Source organism: Lutjanus erythropterus, chromosome 13 (genome assembly GCF_056507025.1).
Source record: "Lutjanus erythropterus isolate fLutEry1 chromosome 13, fLutEry1.hap2, whole genome shotgun sequence".
Taxonomy (NCBI): domain Eukaryota; kingdom Metazoa; phylum Chordata; class Actinopteri; order Lutjaniformes; family Lutjanidae; genus Lutjanus; species Lutjanus erythropterus.
In genome coordinates this window covers 14,128,295-14,148,639 of record NC_139329.1, presented here as the reverse complement: position 1 = coordinate 14,148,639, position 20,345 = coordinate 14,128,295, and the positions used below count along the sequence as shown (strand labels likewise).

The window sequence follows — 20,345 nt, the reverse complement described above, 5'->3', positions numbered from 1 at the left end:
CATTAAGTTATTACAAGGCATAAAATGGATTCATCATGTTGTGGAATGGAATACTTGAAATGTGAATGATGAAATGTTTTTGGCATGCCTATGTGGTGAGGACAGATTCTGACTGAACCTACAGTTGGTCATGTGAATACTCTTTTGTTTAAGAAATGTTCATTACATCTAGCAGAATAACAGAAGGTACTTGCAGACCATAGAACAGACATCACCACCAAATTTTGTGGCTTAGTGGCCTGTGTGGCCAGGGCTTTCAACTATCATGGTGACATATTTGTCAAATTATAGAAATTTGACACATCAACCATCAAAACCTATTATATATCATACCATGGGCTTATAAGGCCTACATCACATTTTGTTCTTTAAAAATAAACTTTGCATGTAGCATGCTGGAGACTATAAGGAGCCACAATGTAAAGACCAAAACCACGAGGCCATCACAAACTTCCTGTTAGTGTATCCAAAACTTCAGCAGACAAAACAGTTGATGAGTTCATAGATTATTAGTGTGAAGTGATGTTTATCAGCCTGTGGGCTTTTGTTATGATGTTAGATCTGATTTTGTAGATGGTATGTTACATCACTGACTTTTAAAAACAGCCTGTTCTTCACTTTCTTTCAAAATTTGTCTAAATTTCATGTTATAAATCCAATAATTTCTGTCTGATAAGAGCAGCTTAGGTCAGTCTGTGAGTGGATCAGTACAGTTTATACTCAACCTCTAAGCCTCTAACAATGTGAAATAATCTGTGCAGGGAAATAGTTCCAAAGAAGCTTTCCCTTCTTGACTGTGGTGTTCATAAATACAGTGTAAAACAACCCAATAATCCCCTGGCGTGCCTCTAGGGCAGATGCACACAGATTTATTACTTTGTGATCACTGGAAAAAGTACTAAGAGAGAGAGAAAGCATGTATATTTCGATCCGTGCATCCTTTCAAGGCTGTTTGAGGGTTAATCTCAAGCAGACAGTCAGAGTAGGCCAGTGGGTCATGACAGGCATGTATGAAGTGTGACATAGAGTGACAGTCATGGGACTCTATGTCTCTAGTGTGCGCGCGGCGTACATGTATGTAGTCATCTATGCCTCTGCATGTGTGCACAAAGCCGCACTGGTGCTAACTGATAATACTTAAGAAGCAGGAAAGCGACAGACTGGCCTGAGCCCATGAGGCCAGAACTGTTGGTGAGACCAGAACTGATGCTTGTGGAGCCTCACCCCCTCCCTTTGTCTGACAGTGTGACCCCTACCTGACCTCAGTTTGCGCCCCTAAGTCTGCCTCTAACCTTCCCCGGGCTGATGTGCTCTGGCAGCAGGCTCAACTGTTAAGCAGTTGTCAGAACAAAATAATCACCCAAGAGAGAACAGCCTCACCACCCCTTTGCCAGGTCAGCATCTTAGCATGATGTTTGGATATGAAGAGTATGCCAGTTATGCCCAGCAGGCACAGTGGGATGACAGGAGATAAAAGAAACAGATACAAAACCCAGGCCACTCGCACTCTTTAAAACTACTGTTTGTAGGCATTAAAGCATCAGGGTTAAGGTCCTGCTTCGTTTTGGACTTTATTTTAAGAAACAAGTTAGACAGCAAGGCCTTTGTTGTGCTGCAACCTTAAATACTGTCATGGGACAGAAGCCCAAGCTAAAAAGATTCAAATGAAATTTTCTGAACAAACAGGAAAGAAATAAGAGGTATTATAGTCTTTCTTCAACAGAAGTACAGGCGAGCCTGTTGCACTAAATTGCGTGCACTGAGGAATACTTTCACTGACGCTTGACAGCATGTGTAGCCAGCTGAGGCCTCAGGCGGCATGTATATATGTCTGGCATGCCTTGCAGCAACAGGTGTCAAAGCACCTGCCACCTCAACAAAGACCCTTTAAGTTTTCCCTACAGACCCTGTCGCTTTGTGCTGACTAGGACACGTCTCAAGCCATGTGACATTTGGCACACTCACAGATAAATTAAGGTTGTAGGGCATCATCACACTGTAGCTTTTACTAAGTGAGCCATTTATCCAGGGTTGAACCTTTATGATGCCCACTCAGTGTATACACTATAGTAAGTAAGTAGCATGAAAAATAATCACCTTCTAACAACAAAAAAACAACTAAATCAGACAGGGGTCAAAGTCATGGTTCCTTCTGCCTCTCTTACAATCAGGAGTAGTACTGCAACGATTAATTGCTTAATGGATTATTATTTGATTACTAAATTAATTGACAACTATTCAATTAATGGTTTTGAGCATTTTTTAAAATCCTTAAATTCTTTGATTTATTTCTCAAAATGTGAATGTTTTCTGAATATCTTTGGGTTGTGAACAAAACAAGACATTTGAGGATGTCATCTTGGCCTTCAGGGATACACTGATCAACATTTTTCACTATTTTCTGGACCAAACAACTGATTAATTGATTAAAAAAACTGACAGATTAAACTATAATGAAAATAATCAACTGTAGCCCTAATCACAACCTATCATTAAAGATGTTAGTGATGTGTTATTTCTTTCTCATCAGGTACCTAATCCCTGATCTCTAAAACCCCAGCATCCAGCGCTCTCCATCAAAACAACAGCTGAGTCTCTTGTGTGACAGGTGGTCAGCGAAACCAGACCACTGAACAAGTGGCCTCTGCTGTTCTATTCTGTCCTTTTAACAATTTCCCTTTTCTCGCCCATCTAAGGTTAAACTATTTTGGGTTTTTCGAGACATCAACATATTTTTCAGAACAGCTGAGTAAACTGCCTGCGAGGTGGTGCCATTATATGGCTCTAACCCTGCCTTCTGTATATGATATGATCATGAAATAAAGTACTTAGCAGGCTACATTTAAAAGACTGCAGAGATAAGTCTTACAGAAGAAATGAATGTAAGGACGTATTTTGTAGTGGTGTACAGCACACTGACATATGACTGTAACCAGATGTTTATTAATGTACATTATGTCAAACTCATTCTGTAGCCCCCAGGTGGAAGCTGGTGTATAGATGGATAATGAATGAAAATATAGTAAGTTGTAATAATATAAAATGTGTATTCATAAAAGTAATTTATATTTGTTGATAAATACCGTAGTCTATATTACACACATTAAAAATATCTTCATTTCTACTTACAAAAACACTTCATTGTTATAAATTTATTATAACATATTTATATGTGTTTATAAACATGTTACACTAAAAATATTTCTGTTAGCAAACGGATACCAGACAGAGCCAATACTTAGGTCTGTGTTTATGCTACTAATCATCATTATCATAAGGTTATTATCATAAAACAATCTTTCCTATGGTCTTCGCTACGTTTCTCATATCTCAGATGAATAGGCTAATAAAAGTCAAGACAGGACATGGCAACGCATGACTAATAGGAGTTCGGAGAAATATTTTAAGTAAAACATGACTAAGGCTCGGGAGCAGCCTTGAAATTGGTCTGACAGTGCTGGAAATTAGATTAAAAATAGCAATACATCATCTTGCTTACAGTATCACTATATTTCGCGATATGTTGAATCATAACCCCAGTATTGTGATACATATCAGATCACCAGATTCTTCCCAATACAGACCCCTAGTAAAAAGGTCTGTTATGCTTCATCTTTAGGTCCCTGCTGCTTATTTCCTGTGTTGAGTCTCCCGACTGCTGATAGTATTGTTTTGGGGTCAGGAAGAAAAGGAAACCAGCGACCGCCACTCCTTCAACAACAGGTTCAATGAGAACTGCAAAGAGTCTGACAACAAAATCCTCCAACCAAGGAAAACCCTGTTACTGACAAAGCCTCAAATTATCCAGACTTGGTGTTTGTAGTCAGCAGGAAAGATGTGAGTAATACCACAGGGTGGTCAGTTCACATTAACACTGCTGGTATTTTGGTTGTGAGTCACCAGCAGAGCTAAGGCCGACCTCAGATGGCACTCTGTCAAGAACATTACATCTTGCGGTTGGTTCAAAGAAATCTACTTAGAACTGCTGTTTTCAAGTGGTGACTAGAAAGGTGGCTGGTTGTGGTGGAGATCGGGGTGTCAAACAGATGGAAGCTGGAGGAAAAAAGTGAGTAAGGAGCAGAAAAGGTCAGAGAGTAGGAGAGAAATCACGCAAAGACATTTAAACATCACACCTGGGGGAGCTGGGAGTGAAGTGCAAAGACACATTAATAAGTATTCAGATTCAGAGATTTTACATAAAACCCCCTGAATACTAATCCTTCTGAACGTTTGTCAGAATGTGGGCACAGCGAGGCAGAGCTGGTGAGAAAGTGGTAGGTGGGGGTCTTTAGACAGTGGGCTTGAATTTGAGATAGCTTAAGACACTGACTGTGCAATGAGAAGACTCTTTCCTGTATGGCTATACTTTTGATAACCTGTCTTCTTACAGGATACAAGACGTTAAGCCTGGGGCCTAGGTGACATCATTTCCTGTTATGACATAGAGCTCTAAATGTAGCTTGCCTATATAAGCTCTCAGTACACTGTTGTAACCACAAACATCTTGCAAAGCATTCTGAATCACATCCAGCTAATAGCATGGTTTTAAACAGAAATGCAGCAGTTAACACTTCTGATACAGATTATCATAAAATTTCCTATCTATAAATATCTTGTGTCTTTACACTCTGGCACTAGATTATGACCAACATGTCTCAGGCTGTCATTGATATACATAAATCATCAGAGTTTAATAAGGACGAACTTATTAGGACAAGTAATTTTATCGCAAAGACTTACAAGGAGTAAAGCTGTAAGCCAGACTTTGCATGGTGACCAAAAAGACAATTTATTCTTGTTTTAGAGATTTTTAAGCTGGCTGAGCCTTTTTTTTTTTAAACAAAAACGTAAAAATAAAAATGCATTGCAATATCAGTTGGGATGCACAATAAGGATGTTTTCAGCTGATACGATATCCGTTAATTACCTGCTTCTCGTGGCCGATACCAGTACGATAACCAACCATTTCAAATCCAATTGACATCACTATGACAACAAAGACAATGGACAGGTCTGACTCTTGACAGTCTTCAAATGTTCATCAATTTCATAAAATAAAAAAAAAATACAACTATACTGATACAAATATAGATTGATATAGTTGGATAAGCCAATATTGGGCTATAATTCATTGGGCGCACACATCCCTAAGTATCTGTGCAATATTTTTAGCAGTTGTTTACACAAAAAAATGTAAACTGATAACATTAAATTTAAATGCAATTGTTACACTGAAGTTTTTAAATGGAAAATCTGGTGCTTTCATTACAAAGTCCAGCCAGTGTTGATGGTAAATGTAGTCAATTGAAGCACTGAGTTCCTTAGTGTGTGTTGCAGTGAAACAAAAAGTTCTCCTGCTGTAAAATCTGTTGTTCACTGTGTCACTGGATGCATTTAGAGCTAAAGGCTAAAGAGAGGTTGAGTTCCACCCCTTCCGGTGTGTCCCACGGGACCTTACTTTGTAAAAATTTTGAACAGTATTCAATGGTTGGAGACGAATAATAAATTGAAAACATAATTTTACAAGATAAGAATGTCCCAGTTTGTTGTAGTGCCACTTGGTTTTGTGTGAAACCGCTCAGTGAACTACATATCTTGTTTTGCAAAATATACATAAACACAAGGAAACTGCTGAATTTTCCCTTTAACAGTCACATGCTACTTGTTTTCTTTTTGCTCTACTGAACTGTGACGATAAAGCACAAGTCCCCTTCTACGTACAGTGCATTTCTACTTTAACTTGATCCATAATCATCTCTGTTTTGGCCTATAATCAATCTTAATCTGAGAAGCAGTCAGATTTAAGACAGAAGATTATACAAGGGCAAAGTCAGAATGAAAGCTTGAGATTAGAGGGAGTCTGGCAGTAAACAACCAACTGTAGGAGCCTGGAAACTCTGAGAGCAGCAGGCTACACAAACTGGACTGATACTTTGGGTTAGGTATGGGCCACATATTTATTTTGTATATATGTACGGTATGTGTGCATCAGTGGGCAACCATCCTGAACCGAAACCTTGAAGTGAAACTACATCAGGGTGAGGAAAGCTTCAACCAACCGAATGACGGACAGATAGAAGTTGAACTGAACTTACTAGGTTGGAGATTTCCTTCCATGCTGTTTCATTCTACTTGCAGATTTATCAAATTCTCAGATATATTTTTTCATACAGCATCTTCTTTGCCTCTGACACTCAAACCCTCTCCCCAAACTGCTGATGGTGTGATGAAGGAGAAGATGACAGATGCTTAGTTCTCTTGACCACTGAATGATTAGTCAGTGCATGGTCAGCCAAAGGATGCTCTGGCTCTGAGATCAGACGAGCCCGGGCCATGTACTCATTCACCCTGGTTAACCTCACAGAGCATGCTCCCAGACTGCGCCTCTCCTATCGTACATCTGTGTCATTTATTATCAGCATGTATTATAAATCATCATTTGTCCTGCAGATGCTTAGACTACCTTACCTTGGGGTCTGAAATTAGCAACCTCCAAGTACTAAATGTAAAGAAAATACCAGTTTATTTTGGTTATACGTAAAATGAACCAACCAAACAACAGAAAGCCTTATCAAATGCCCTTCATTTGTGTGCTTGAATCATTTTCTCCTCGTCTCCAGTATACCTAAATCCTATTCTGGGAACCAAACAAATCTGCCAAGCTGATGTTTTAATTCGGTCAGAGTGATCAGACATTTGTAAGTTCATCTGGCAATGCCAGGCCACCTAAATCCCATCTATGATTCTGAATGTGATTGCACAGTGTTATGGTGTCTATAAAAGACTAGTCTAAAGATATCATAACACATTACATTTGCTACTTTTGTGATTGTGGTGGTTTTGTACGTCTTTTGACTGGGGGACCCGTGGACAAGTAATCATTTCAGTAATTACTGCAGTCATTACTAACATGTAGCAATGAACTTCAAAGAATGTCTTGTAATGCATTCTATGTTATTATCCCTGTTGTTACATTAGCTTAATGCCGCAGGCTCATGATTGTGGAGAACAAGCATATCATTCCAGCACAGAAAAGGAAGGAGACTAACAAGCGACCACATGGCTCTAATTTCCACATGAAGAAGTCTGAAGTCCCAGATGGCTTCAGAGCTCCAGTTTTTAATGGGTGTCAGACACTCACTGTGTGCATGTAAGCATGCATATGTCAAAAAGAAGCACAAAATATGAGAGAGACAGAGAGAGAAATGAGGTGGTCTCTTTATTTTCAGCAGGGGTAAGGTAGTAGTGAGAAATGTATCAGAAATGTTTTATTTCTTTGTGTTCCAATGTGTAGAAGGGGACGAAGCTTTAGAATTAATGATAAAGTAGCTCCTGTTCTGTCCTCTACAGATCTTTTTTTAATTTCCTTTCAAAACAATGTCGATTTGGCCACTAAAACAAAGTCATATTATAAAAAAGGAGCCCCTCAGCGACTAAGAATATCTCAAAATCACCCCACAGGAAATCCGAGCAGGCTGGTATGAGATGTTCAACAGCCGTCTCTTTCTTTAAAGGATGGTATGGAGTCCAGATGGAACTCGAAATACAGTGAAGCTGCTCAATCTTGATATACGCTTGAGGCTCCAGTGCAAGACAGACAGTGATTCAGTATGAGTGCATAATACAAAATGAGGAATGAATGGTGTAAAAAAAAAATGTTATACTACTAAGTTTTATCTTGTTTGCTGTAATGACCAATATGACAATATACCAAGAAGACACTTCAATACCATCACCTTTCAGACATATAAAACATCTAGTGTTACCAAACATGTGTTTTGCAGGTGTGAGGGTGCATTGACAATGGCCAATTGTTTACCCTTTCCCCAGTGGGTCCTCTCAGGACTTTTACATAGTGGCTATTGACTCACAGTAAAGCATGACAAATAGTATAGTAACTAAAACTACTCTTGACTGGATTGTAGCAACCGCTGAGACCACATAAACTAAGAAATCAACTTAAGAACAAGGAGAGAAAACTGATGTTAAGCCTTGATGGTCAGCTACAAATTCTCCTCAACAAGAGATTCCTTGTCCTTCTTGCTGTCTGAGCCTCTCTTTTCCTCTGTCTGCCTCCGATTCTTTTGTACGGCTGTAGTGTTTGTGTTTATGCATAGAAAATAGCAACGACAGAGACTTGTGACCCAGGGGCGAAACATCCAGAGAACAGGGACTGGGGAAAAGCACAAGGCTCAGAATAGCTTGTTGTCCCCAAGGGGCTTTTCTGTCCCGCTCCACTCTGTACTACCACTGTCAGTCTGCTTTATCGTTTTTTCCAAAGCTGAGCACACAGAACACAGATTCACCAACGCAGATTACCTAACCTTTTCCCCATCTTAAAAAAAGGAAATAACAGGCTGGAGTCTGAGGAAGGGAGCTCTACATCAACTCACTCTGAACCTGACCCAGCCTGGGAACCATCTCTGGTCCTCGCTGCTGTTTCCCCCGTTACCTGGGGGGAGGGGGGTGTCTAAATATAACAATGACCACACAAAGTTTCAGATGCTGAAGTAGTGGGCCAGCCTGAGAGGGCTTGTTTCCCAGAGTGACAGCACTTTTTCAAGGGGTGGTATGAGGAGGACAGGAATGTCAAGGGAACAGTATTCATAAACACAAAACCACAGGACCCTGCTGAGAAAGCCACATTCTCATAAATGGTTCCTCTTCCTAGCGAGGATGGAGTCATAATACTAGCAGTAAAGCCAGAGGAAAGCTCTCATCCAGAGTTTAAAGACCTAATGCTATTACATTACAAAAGCTTTGTAAACTAGTATTTGAATGTGAAGTTGAACAATCAGTAATGCACGGTTAAGAAATGCACAAGGGAAATGCTTAGGAAGGTTATGCAACCTCAAGCTGACTGTCATGTTGTTCAAATTCCATCTTGTAGCTAACCATTTTCAAATATCCTGAAAGGGACAGTTCACCCCTAAACCAAAAATGCATATTTTCCTCTGTCCTTTAGTGCTACATCTAATAATAATGTAATGTTGCTCTATTGGTATTATTTTAATAATGCTAATCTACAGACCATGTAGGAATTACTTTCTCTCTAGTAGAAATAAAGTAGTTCCAGTAGATTCTACTGTAGAAAGGAAGTAGCTCGTACATGAAACTGCTCATAACAAGGTCTGTTGATTAACTTGATTTCTGGAAAGAGGCACTAGTGTTTAATTTTTCAAATGTGTGGGTTTTTGGTGCTTTTAATACCACAAGCCAAGTGCCATTTAGTCCCATTATATTTGAGAAAAGGACAGACAACTCTATGGCCCATATGTCCAAAACTCTAAAATTCATTCAAAATTCTCATTTCAGCTTCTTAAATGTGAATATTTTCTAAATTCCTCCATGACAGTAAACTGAATGTCTTTGGGTTGTGGACAAAATAAGACATGTGAGGATGTGATCTTGGGCTTTGGGAAACAGTGATTGAGATTTTTTACCATTTGCTGACAATTTATTGACCAAACAACTAAGCAATTACTTGAGAAAATAAACAACAATGAAAAAAGTCATTATTTGCAGTCCTAGTGCATTATCTTGATTAACTGGGTCATGATTTCTGGAAAGAGACACTGGTGTTGAATCTTTCCTATGCATTTTTTTTTTTTTTTTGGTGCTTTGAGCATGACAAGCCAAATGCTATTTAGTCCTATTATAATTGAGAGAAAGCAGACATCTCTACTGCTGATATGTCCAAAATTGAGCAGCTCACACCAAAACAATCTACATGGATGTATAGCAAGACATATGTATCTTTTAATTTGATGTGAACTATCCCTTTTAAAACTTCACAAATCTTTCTGTAATACAATCCACCGTCACTGGACTGAGATCAAGTCAGGTGATCAATAAATTCACAACAATTTGAGATCTGATACTCTTTGATCATACACTATTACTGCACAAACCCACAGCACTGCTAAGGTTTTCACAAAGCCAAACTGATTAAATAATTCAAACACTCAAACACAGCATGTAACGGCCCACTGTGTAAGGCCCAGCCAGGGCCAAAGTCAGCTGGTCTCGAGTCAAAAGCTAAGCAGGAATGATGCTTTGCTTCAATCACACTTGTGATTTGGCATCACAGTTTTCATGTTCAAATTATGTTTACAAGCACAGAAGCAGAGGATTATGGTAAAAGAAGGGGAGGAGTCTTACGCTGAAGAGAAACTGATTTCATCATGTTTCAACAACAGAGAGAGGTTAAGTATTTGGAGCAAAAACAAATCTGAGTGGCATCTAAAAAAGACAAGCTAGAGACAATCATAGAGGGGAAATTCCAAGATGGCCCAATTTAGCCTTTATAGAAATGCCAAAAGACAAACAACTATTTGGGCTATTATCCCATAGAGCTATCACTCATCTCCTCAGTGGTGTAGCTATTTTCAGCCTGAGTGACAAACTACAATCTCAACACAAGTGTGACCTCAATTTCACTAACGACAGAGTGTGTGTGGAATAGGTTTGGCTAATTTGAAGACAAACTCAGCTCATGCAAATTTCACACTGGTTTCTGACAGTCTGAATCTAATGGACCAACACAGTATTCAGTATGATTGCCATTTTGTGTGGCAAGTAGGGTGGCAAGCAACTAATGGTTATTTTTAATCATCAACTAACCTGTCATTTCATTGAATAATTGAGTCATATTTAGGTAATAAAAATTCAAGGTAGCATCTTCAAATTGCTTGTTTTGTCTGACCAAAATATTCAAAATCTAATGATATAAATAAAAGAGCAGAAAAGCAGAAACAATCTATTTTGAAAAGCTTCAACCAGTGAAACTTGATTTTTCTCTTTTAAAGTTACCGAAAAAAATCAATGATTATCTAAATTGCTGGTGATTAATCTCCTGTTGATTGACTAATTGATTATTCATTGAATCACTTTCGCACTCATGGCAATAGAGTGCTGCAAGACATATAGGCCAACAGAAATTTAGCATCGCACTGGATCTCTCCACAAAAAGCAAATTGGAATTTTCCATTGGTTTTGGGTTTGTGCAGATAAGATGTGTAGCAAACAAAAGTTTATGATAGTTACACCTTTTTTGCAGTCAGATAATTTTAACAAATGAACACCACTTTTATGATTTTTGAAGAACAAATGTAATCACCATAAGTAAAAACCTAACTTTATGCTATCAAAAAGTTGCACGACTTTAACATCACCACCACTGAGTGATTAGTGTTCGGCATGATAGCGTTTAATGTCCATGTGAACATCTGTAGTCTCACTCAGCCACTTGTTATTAGCTGTCTTATTTACCGACATACTTTGTGCAATAGAACAAAACATACCCATTCAAACAACTCATTTACTTTGAGACGAGGGAACCAGAGGTGCAAAAATGGAAATTCATTTCTGGGTTTTTGGACTCATTCCTAGAGCACTCTGTTCTAAACCGCTATATGAAAAAAATGCTTGTATACATTCTGTATATCTTGTGTATGAATATCCTATAAATAAGTGCAAATAGTGATGAATGATGATCATCATTGTGGTAGTGGGAATGAAAGTATTAAATCAGAAATATCATGAGCAATGTCATGCTGCAAAGTCAAATCCACCGGTCAGCATGTTGTGTCTGCAAGGGTTTCCTCCCACACTCCACACCACATGCAGGTTTGTTGAACTGGAAACTTGAAATAGCACGTAGGTGTTACTGTGAGTGTGACTGGAGTCCTGTAACAGACTGACGACCTGTCCAGGGTCTACCTCTGCAAATCACTTTATGTACACTGAGATAGGTTCCAGTGGCTCCATTATAGAAATGTCCTACCCTGTAGATCCTATATTAACAGTTTGGCAACTATAGTAATTAGGGTTAGGACCTGATTTAGGAAAAAAACAAAACAAAACAAAACACATGCCGATTATCTCAGTTCCTAAGTCAACATTCATGTCCTAAGATAGGACGTGTATGGAATGTGTATTACAGGAGCATCCTAACTTTGCAAAATCTTAAAAAAAAAAAAAACAAAAAAAAAAACTCTTTACTTTTGGATGACTATTCTGCTATCTTAACTTGTGCTTTTCCACCAGGTAATGTTTGCCAATCCAGTTACTTAGAATTTCAGGATTTTCTTAGACATTTCATGAGTCACAGCAGGGCTAAAGCCTCTCTGTCTTCTTTCTGTTTAGAAAACGGCGTGTTTGCAGGCCTTTGACATCTATCATAAAGCCGCCATTCAGCCTGACAAAAAGGCTATTGATGCCACTTCAGTGAAATAATATTATCACAACAGAATACAATGAAGGTTCTTGACAAGAGTTATAATGAGAGAACAAAAGACGGACATTAAATTTGTTAAAGGTAAGACACTGATATTTAGTCAGGAGAAAACTCACTGAAAAGAAATTCTGGATTTTTTTTTTGTTCTTTTTTTTTTTTTACCATAACTTATTATTTGTAATGCTGCTATGATGATTTCATCCAGGAAATAAATATTACATCAATTCATTTCAATGCCTAAAAGTGAAATAAGTAGTGATTTACAGTAGAAAAAAGATCAAAAAGACTTTAATCATCAACTCTGGGAGAGCTAAAAAGGCCTAATGCTGCAAACTGAGGTCCATTCACCATAAAAACAAAATAAGGGCTCACATGCTCTGTCTCACACGTGGCTCACATCCTGTTGGTATCAAAGAGGGCAGTCAGATCATTGTTCAAGAGCACATTCAAGTGTATAAAAGCTTTCAACAAGTAAAAATTCCATCTGCACCCATTTCGTTTAGGTCTTTCTTGATTTGAAGGTTGGTTAATTGGTTGACTCATTGAAACTTTACCTCTCAAAAGTTTACTGTGTGAAAAGTTTCCTGGTTTTAACAGAAATCAAACCATTTGACAACAGACAGACCAGAGAGAAAGACTCAATGAAAGAACAAGAAATGCTGAGGGATGCGTGGGGGGCTCTCACATGCTACTCGTCACACAAACGTATAGCATCAGTGCTGTCACCTCCTCAAACCACAACCACCATGTCACACAATGTGACACACGGACTAAAGGCTGAACATAGCAACAATAAAAAAATATATATTAAACGCTCCAAGACTTTACTGTAGGCTTATAGGCATGTGCATGCACAGCTAAGCAAAAAATAACTGTTTGTTATAAGAAGCTTGTAAGATGACAGTCTGAAGACTGTAGACTTGCACTGAGATGATTAGATCCTGTGCATCCATAAGCACGACTGCAAACATGCATGAGCACATCACCTGTCTCCTTCGTCTTCCTTCATATACTGTGTTATACACCAATTAATGACAGTGCATATTTAAAATGTAGGGAAATGCCTAGGACATACACATCTGCCACACTACACAGAAAACAAAAACACAATGGGGTGGGGGGTAGTAAAACAATGACCACCAGACATCTGGCAGAGGATGAGAGCTAGGCTAAATCCTGCTGGAGATCTTTCACTCAGACTGTCTGTAACCTCCCCCACTCCATGTGCAAACCAGTGAGATGCCCAGTTAACCTTCCAGAGGGGACCACGCATGGCATGACATGACATACAGACCAGTAACTGGCCTACTTCTGCGTGCTGGAGCATCTGTGGTCTCTGTAGTGGGCTGTGCAGGGTAAAACCCTGATTTCGCAAATGGCACGAACTGTCTCCTTTTAGAAATAAAACATACCTGTTATCTCAGTCAGCAGTAGGGTTCCTGATTTTGACACTTGTCTCACACCCACAATGTAAAAATTAATTTAAAATGTATGTATATTTTATAAGTTTAATTCAGGTATAACGTATACATATATTTTGCTCTATTGGTATTACTTTATTTATAATTATTAAAAACCCAGAATAAAGTTTACAGTTTCACTGCTCTAATATCATTTGAACAATTACATTTATTGTTGAACTGTAAAATATTCTGCCTCCATTACATACCTTTGTCACAAGTGTTTGAGGGATCATTGCACAATATGTGTTTATGTGTATATTCTATTAGATTCTGTATAAAGAATCGAGATGGATCTTGACACATATTCATGGGGTGGCAAGAGGGTGGCATCGAGACTTCATTACTACATTAAGATATTTTACGTTAAAAAAATAAACATTATCAAGGCACATGACTGGAGCATTGAATAGAAATGTCTGGTGGCCATTACCAAATCCTCAGACATTTTTCTCCAAGTACATGTATTTTTTTCACTGAACAAAAGCATTTTGCCTATAGCCCAGAGCCATATCACTAAATTAATTTTTAAAATGAATGTGAATCAATAACAGCACTAATAGATAGACAGATCATGCATATTGTCCGAAACTGTGTAGAAAGCCAGGGTAGAAAGGCATATTTTAGGGGAGGCAGTTGCCACCCATCTAAATCCGCCTTGTGGAAAATACCAGTCGATATATCGATATCGGATTGTTTTTAATTTACCTTTCTAAAATAAATCCAATAAAAGTCGGACACTCGTCAAGACTGACGAAGATCAAGAATTGGCTTCATACACAGACATCTCAACCAAACAGGAGACACTTTTTTTTGAGAGGACAACCAGAAAATGAAGGACATAGAGGCAAATAGCATTATAGCCACATCACTCACCTACCTACCAGGAGTTAAACATGCCATTTAACTGCTGGAAAGCCCATGAAGAGTGATGCAAAATGAGAAATTCCCCTGGAGAAGCGCTCATTCACTGTCCTCACCACAGATGGTTTGTTTGGCTCGCCATCTACTCGGTAAAATGTGACTGTTCCCAGAATAAAAGTCAACGTAATTTCTCATTTCTTGTTAATCACGAGCGCACGTTATCCGGAGCGGTACACGCGCGAGGAGCAATTAGGTGTAGCTTCCTTTATTGCTTTGTAGTGTATCAGCCAAGTTGTAAAAACACAAAAGGACCACATGAAGAGACACGGGCGACATGTCTTCTGTTGCCACCCATGTAGTGGCGTCCCCAGCGCTAATAACTGTGAAGTGAGTGAAGAGTAAACAGTGTGTAGCAAAGCGTCGTCGCAGCTTACCTTTTTGAGTGACTTCCCTTCTTCTTCTGCTGCGCTGCTGAACCTACGAGAAGAAACAAAATCCACTATTCTCATCCTCCCCCTCGCCGTCCAAGGGAGCCGTCACCCAAACGCTGTCACTGTATCGAAGACTTGCCCACGACTGTCGACTAGCTTCGCTGAAATCGATGCTGGTCAGACTCACCCCCCCCAAGCCCACTTCCACATGCCGAGAGCTGTCTGCAGCTGTCTGCCAGGCACCTACACACCAGTGACAGCAACACGCACGCGCACGAGCAGCGGCGGGAGGAGGCGCGTCTCTCACTACGTCCTGTCCAGAGGGGAACCCCTTTTGTGAAGCTCCTGCGAGATTGTGTTTCTTGAAAGAGCACACGCTGTAAAAAGCTTTTCACTTTTATAACCCGATAATGCCGTGTTTAAAATCTGGGTAGGATTTGGGATTTAAAAAAAAAAAAAAAAAAAAAACAGGTCAGGGAAAAATCATGGTTTTGTTGAAAATAATCACTCTCGCGAGATCTTTCGCGGGTCTGGAGTTCCCTTCTACATACGACCTCTCAGAAAGTTTGAACCATAGGCTTCTGACTGAGTTCCGTGTTTGTTGTACAGGAACGGGTCTAAAGGACAGGAAGATATACTCACCGTATTTTTGTTACCACAAAAACGGCATTTAAATAACGGGGGGATTATACTGCCGCCTTATTTATTTTAAGGTGTAGTTTTGCTAGCTGATCGCAGAAATTTCTCCTACTAATGTAATGAATATGGTGACACAAAGGTTCATGTACGCTTACCTAAAACTGACATACATATTGTTTAAGAATTTAATCATTTACTAGAGAGTTTTTAACGTTAAAATAAGTAGTTTCAAGGAAACTAGTAGGATGGATAAACTCTGTGACAAAAAATGTCACCTTGCGCCCCCTGCTGGACCAAAGATACAGGTGATAATGGACGATGGATTTACATATACATTACATTACATTCACTTGTAAAGTCTAAAGCAAGGTTTAGTTATGGGCTAATCACCAGAAGTTATGGTCTTAATGTGGAAACAAACTAATGATTTAATAACACGACAGCCATACTGATAGAAAATAGTACAACGGAAACACAGGTGTCACCAGTCATACTAATTAAGTTCCAGTAAGTCAACAGGTACAATAACAGCATCTTGCTTATGTTTGACCTGAGTGTAACAAATCTTAATTGGTATCATTGCTAACACCTGTGTTTACCTTACTATTTCAAAATGGTCAGTTCCTCAGTGTGTGTCAAACATGGAGGAGGAAGCGTGATGGTCTGGGGCTGTTTTGCTGGATCCAGGGTCAGTGACTTGTCCAGAGAGAGAGGCACCCTGAACCAAAACGGCTACCACAGCATTCTGCAGCGCCATGCAGTACCCTCTGGTATGCACCTAGTTGGTCAGAGGTTCATCCTATAGCAAGATAATGACCCAAAACAAAAGTCTAACCTATACCAGAACTACCTTAGGAAAAAAGAACAAAATGGTAAGCTTGATAACATGGAGTGGCCAACACAGTCTCCAGACTTAAACCCCATTGAGCTGGTTTGGGATGAACTGGACAGAAGAGTGAAAGCAAAGCAACCTACAAGTGCCACACATTTATGGGAACTTCTGCAACAGTTGGGAAGAACTTTCTGAAGAATATTTGATTTCCATTGTAGAAAAAATTCCAGGAGTGTGTTCAGCTGTTATATCTGCCAAAGGTGGCTACTTTGATGAGTCAAAAGTTTAGAATACATTTTGGTTTATAAATTGATTCCATGATTTCTTTTTTAACTTCAATTGTTTATTTGTTCTATGCTTTCATTTCAGAGTACAATGAGACACTAAACTGCATAATTTTCAATAAAAAACTGGAAAAACTGGGGTGTTCTAAAACTTTTGACCGGTAGTGCTCCACTAAATTAATGTTATGCAGTTGTTTTTGGGTGCAACACAGAGGATAAATAACTGCAATAGCTGTTGTACTGTGTATCTTATTGTTAAGTGTAAATTACTGTCAATAACAAGCCACAGAATACAATGCAATTTAATACAAACTCAAAATCTGTCATTTGAGCCATTGCTTGTACCTGAGGTTTGTCCCATTGGAGCATTATCTGCTACAGTATACAACAGTGCCACCCTGTGTCTGAATGCATAGATGTAAGCTTGTGTTGCTTCTCCCCTTGTGTGGAACCAATTTGACTTTTCTAACCACAGGCTGTTTTTTTAATAGATGACATTTGACAAGTTTAAGTTTATCTTGGCTCACTGCAGGCATTCCCAGAGCCTAGTTTGTGATCCACTAGTGGGTCACAGGAGATTTTATTTGGGTTACCAAATAAAGAAAAGACTATGGACAAAAGTCAGTATATTTAAGATTTGTATCTGCAAGGATTTAAAATGTGTATATTGTTTTACTGATGAGAGGAAAAATGAGAGTGTCTTATTCTGCCTAAATGTACTTATTTTGACTTATTTGAAGTAGACTAATTTGCCCTTATTGTTTTTACTGATGAGATTAAATAAAGGCAATGAGATTGCCTGTTTAGTCAGCCTAAAATCATGTTTCTCATTCATGAATTGCAACATTTTTTAACATGTGTACTGTATATCTTTTCAATAACGCATCTAGACAATATGAAGTGATGCAGAAATGGCAGTACAAGTGGTCAGAAATGCTCATTTATTCACAAATGAACTCTTCCCAAGATTTATCAATAAGGCCTACTGCGCAGTGTGGCACAAAGGTTTGTCATTGTTAAAAGGCAAGTCCCAGAACAAAAGTTTGGGAAACACTGGCTTATTGATATACTTAAATAGAGCAAAGCTATTGTTAATATTATAAGTAACATCTGTACTTTTCATATCGTTACAAGTCAAACGTCTGCTGTGAAAAGGGTCTATTTTCAGACTTTCTTGTTAGGCGGTTTCCTCAGCTGACAGTTTGACTTCAGAAAGGAAAGCCCCAAGGGGTTTCCTAAGAAAAAAGATTAATGGGTTAGTGAGATATGTTGAGCCTAAGGGGCAGAGTGTTGTGTGTCACCAAGGTGCCTCTCCTTGCTAGAGAGGCAGATGTTAAGTTAGGCTGCACACCTAACCTGGTCTGGAGGAGGTTATATTCGATTGTAAGAAGTGCCACCCATTCACTAATTCTTTTCCTGACAATATTGTTCTATAAGTGATGTAGATTCTCAGCTGAGGGAATACGTTATGTATGCAAACCTATTGAGCTGTATGTTGGTAATATAAAATCTGTTGTGTAAAGTCTGCTGTGAAAAAAAGGCCTATAGATGGATAAATACTGAGACTCAGTAGCTGACACTGATAATACACAGCCACTCAGATCTGTGGTTGATTAGACGTCCTCTTAGAGGTTGAAGTTGAGTACAGAAAGTGTTGGGAGTTTGCTGAGGTCACCATACTCCTTGGCTGTGTCATCATTAGATGTGCAGCAGAAGCCTCAAAAAGAGGTCTGTGATGCACTGTCTAGGTCACTCAGACAGTGCCACACAATTCTTGCGCCCTCCAACAGTGGAGTTAGAAGCCAAAGAAGAAGGGGGAAGTAATAAAACTAAAGATGGTGGCGTTTGATTAAATCTGCCAGTCCTCGGGCTCTGGTACTGTATATGCTGGCTCACTGGAATTGCAGAGTGGGATGACACTTAAACAGATCAGTCATCATTAATGTGATCACATCTGTACTTTTCCTGCGATGACAAGTCAGGGTGTCTGCAGTGAAGAGGGTTGGGAGTATAAGGAGAGAAAAACTCTAATCAGCCACAAGGTACTTCTTGCCTACAAGAAAGATCTACAGAAAGATTACAGTCTGTTATGACAATAGATCCTTCTCACAGTAGCCGTATTAATGTGAAATAGTAGTGTGTTACCAATAACACTAATTAAGATTCTAAATCCAGGTCAAACAGGGTGCGGCTGTTGTGCATGTTCATTCACTGGAAAGACTGCTACATTAAGTGGAACAGGACCTTAATTAGTATTAAGACTGTTTCATATCAATATGGTTGCCATGAAAATGTCTATTGCCATAATGTGTCCCCCTACACAGATGATATACAGGGTTGTAAGTCTAAGATAATCAGTGGAGCTAAAACTTATTAGACTTCATTTTGAATTTAACAGCAGCGTATCTAGCATTACCTGACCGAGAGGTGGCAGAATAAGACTAATACAGTTCAAAATTCTTCACAGATACTACTGGTACCCTAGCAGGTTATTTAGATTAGGGCTGAAAGACACCCCAGATTTCTGCAATTCCACTCATTACACGGGACCTGACAGGCTCATTTCCAATTTGTATTCTATTCATTTATGTCAACCTCTGTTTCAACAAATCATCTGTACTTGTTATGTGTGGGTATATGTGTATGGGTATGTATATATGTGTGTATGTATTTATGTATATATATATATATGGATTTTTTTTCATAACCTTCAACATTTATGATTTCTTGATGTAGGTAGGGTGATGTGGTGATGGCACTTCACAAGTGAGCATATAGACATTATAATATGGACACTATTTCAGTGTTTAGGAATTATAATCCCTCATGCAACAGTGGTACAGTGGACATTGGACAAACCTTTATGCTGATGTTCCTACTTCAGTCACACCAACACTGCCTTGGGCTTCCTGTTTTGTTTTGTTGTATTTGTTGTGTTTCTGTTGGGTCATTGTGCCCACTGCTCTTTTGTTTTTGTTTTTTTTTTATGGGTAGAAGTGGTTTGTTCTTGTATTGTAAAGACAAAAACATAATAAAAACTTAAGTCACAAAAAATTAATTGAATTGTGACCTTAAAATTGACAGTTGAATCAAATCGTGAATTTGGAGAAGTGAGGTACTGATATGTACAAGACTTTAGGGTTGGCTGATATGATAACATATCAACTGTCAAGCCATCAGAGAATTTGCCATGCAGTTTCTACTATGGTAGCGGTTTCTATAATATATTTTACTGTACCATACCATTTTAGGAAATGTCACAAATCAATAGGCAAGACTGGATAGGCAAAATTGGATTTTGTACCTTATTTTGCTGAATCCACCAAAAACATACACTCCTATTTGGTTATTTTATCCATTGACAGTTTCTACATTTATTTTCCACAAATAAGTCATATTATGATAATTTATTGGAGTGTATTTAATTGTAAAGCTGTTCTTTGATATCTTGTGCATCCCCTTGGGTACATGCAGTACTGGGTACAATGTGTTTGGGCGATGCCATTTCTAGCGTCATGACTTGTTACCTGCTGTCCTCACACAACCCTTCCTGTAGCACAATAGCCGACAGAGGGCGCTGTTTCTGCTAGGACGTGT

At 38.9% G+C, this 20,345-nt stretch overlaps 1 protein-coding gene across 1 annotated transcript in view; it reads right to left on the bottom strand.

The window, feature by feature from the left end:
* Nucleotides 1-15,722, bottom strand: part of LOC146316305 (uncharacterized) — a 28,568-nt gene extending 12,846 nt beyond the window's left edge. Inside the window, exon 1 of the mRNA XM_084735135.1 lies at nucleotides 14,997-15,722. The gene's annotated coding sequence lies outside the window, so the exon portion shown is untranslated. The remainder of the gene's footprint in view (nucleotides 1-14,996) is intronic.
* Nucleotides 15,723-20,345: the final 4,623 nt, after the last annotated feature.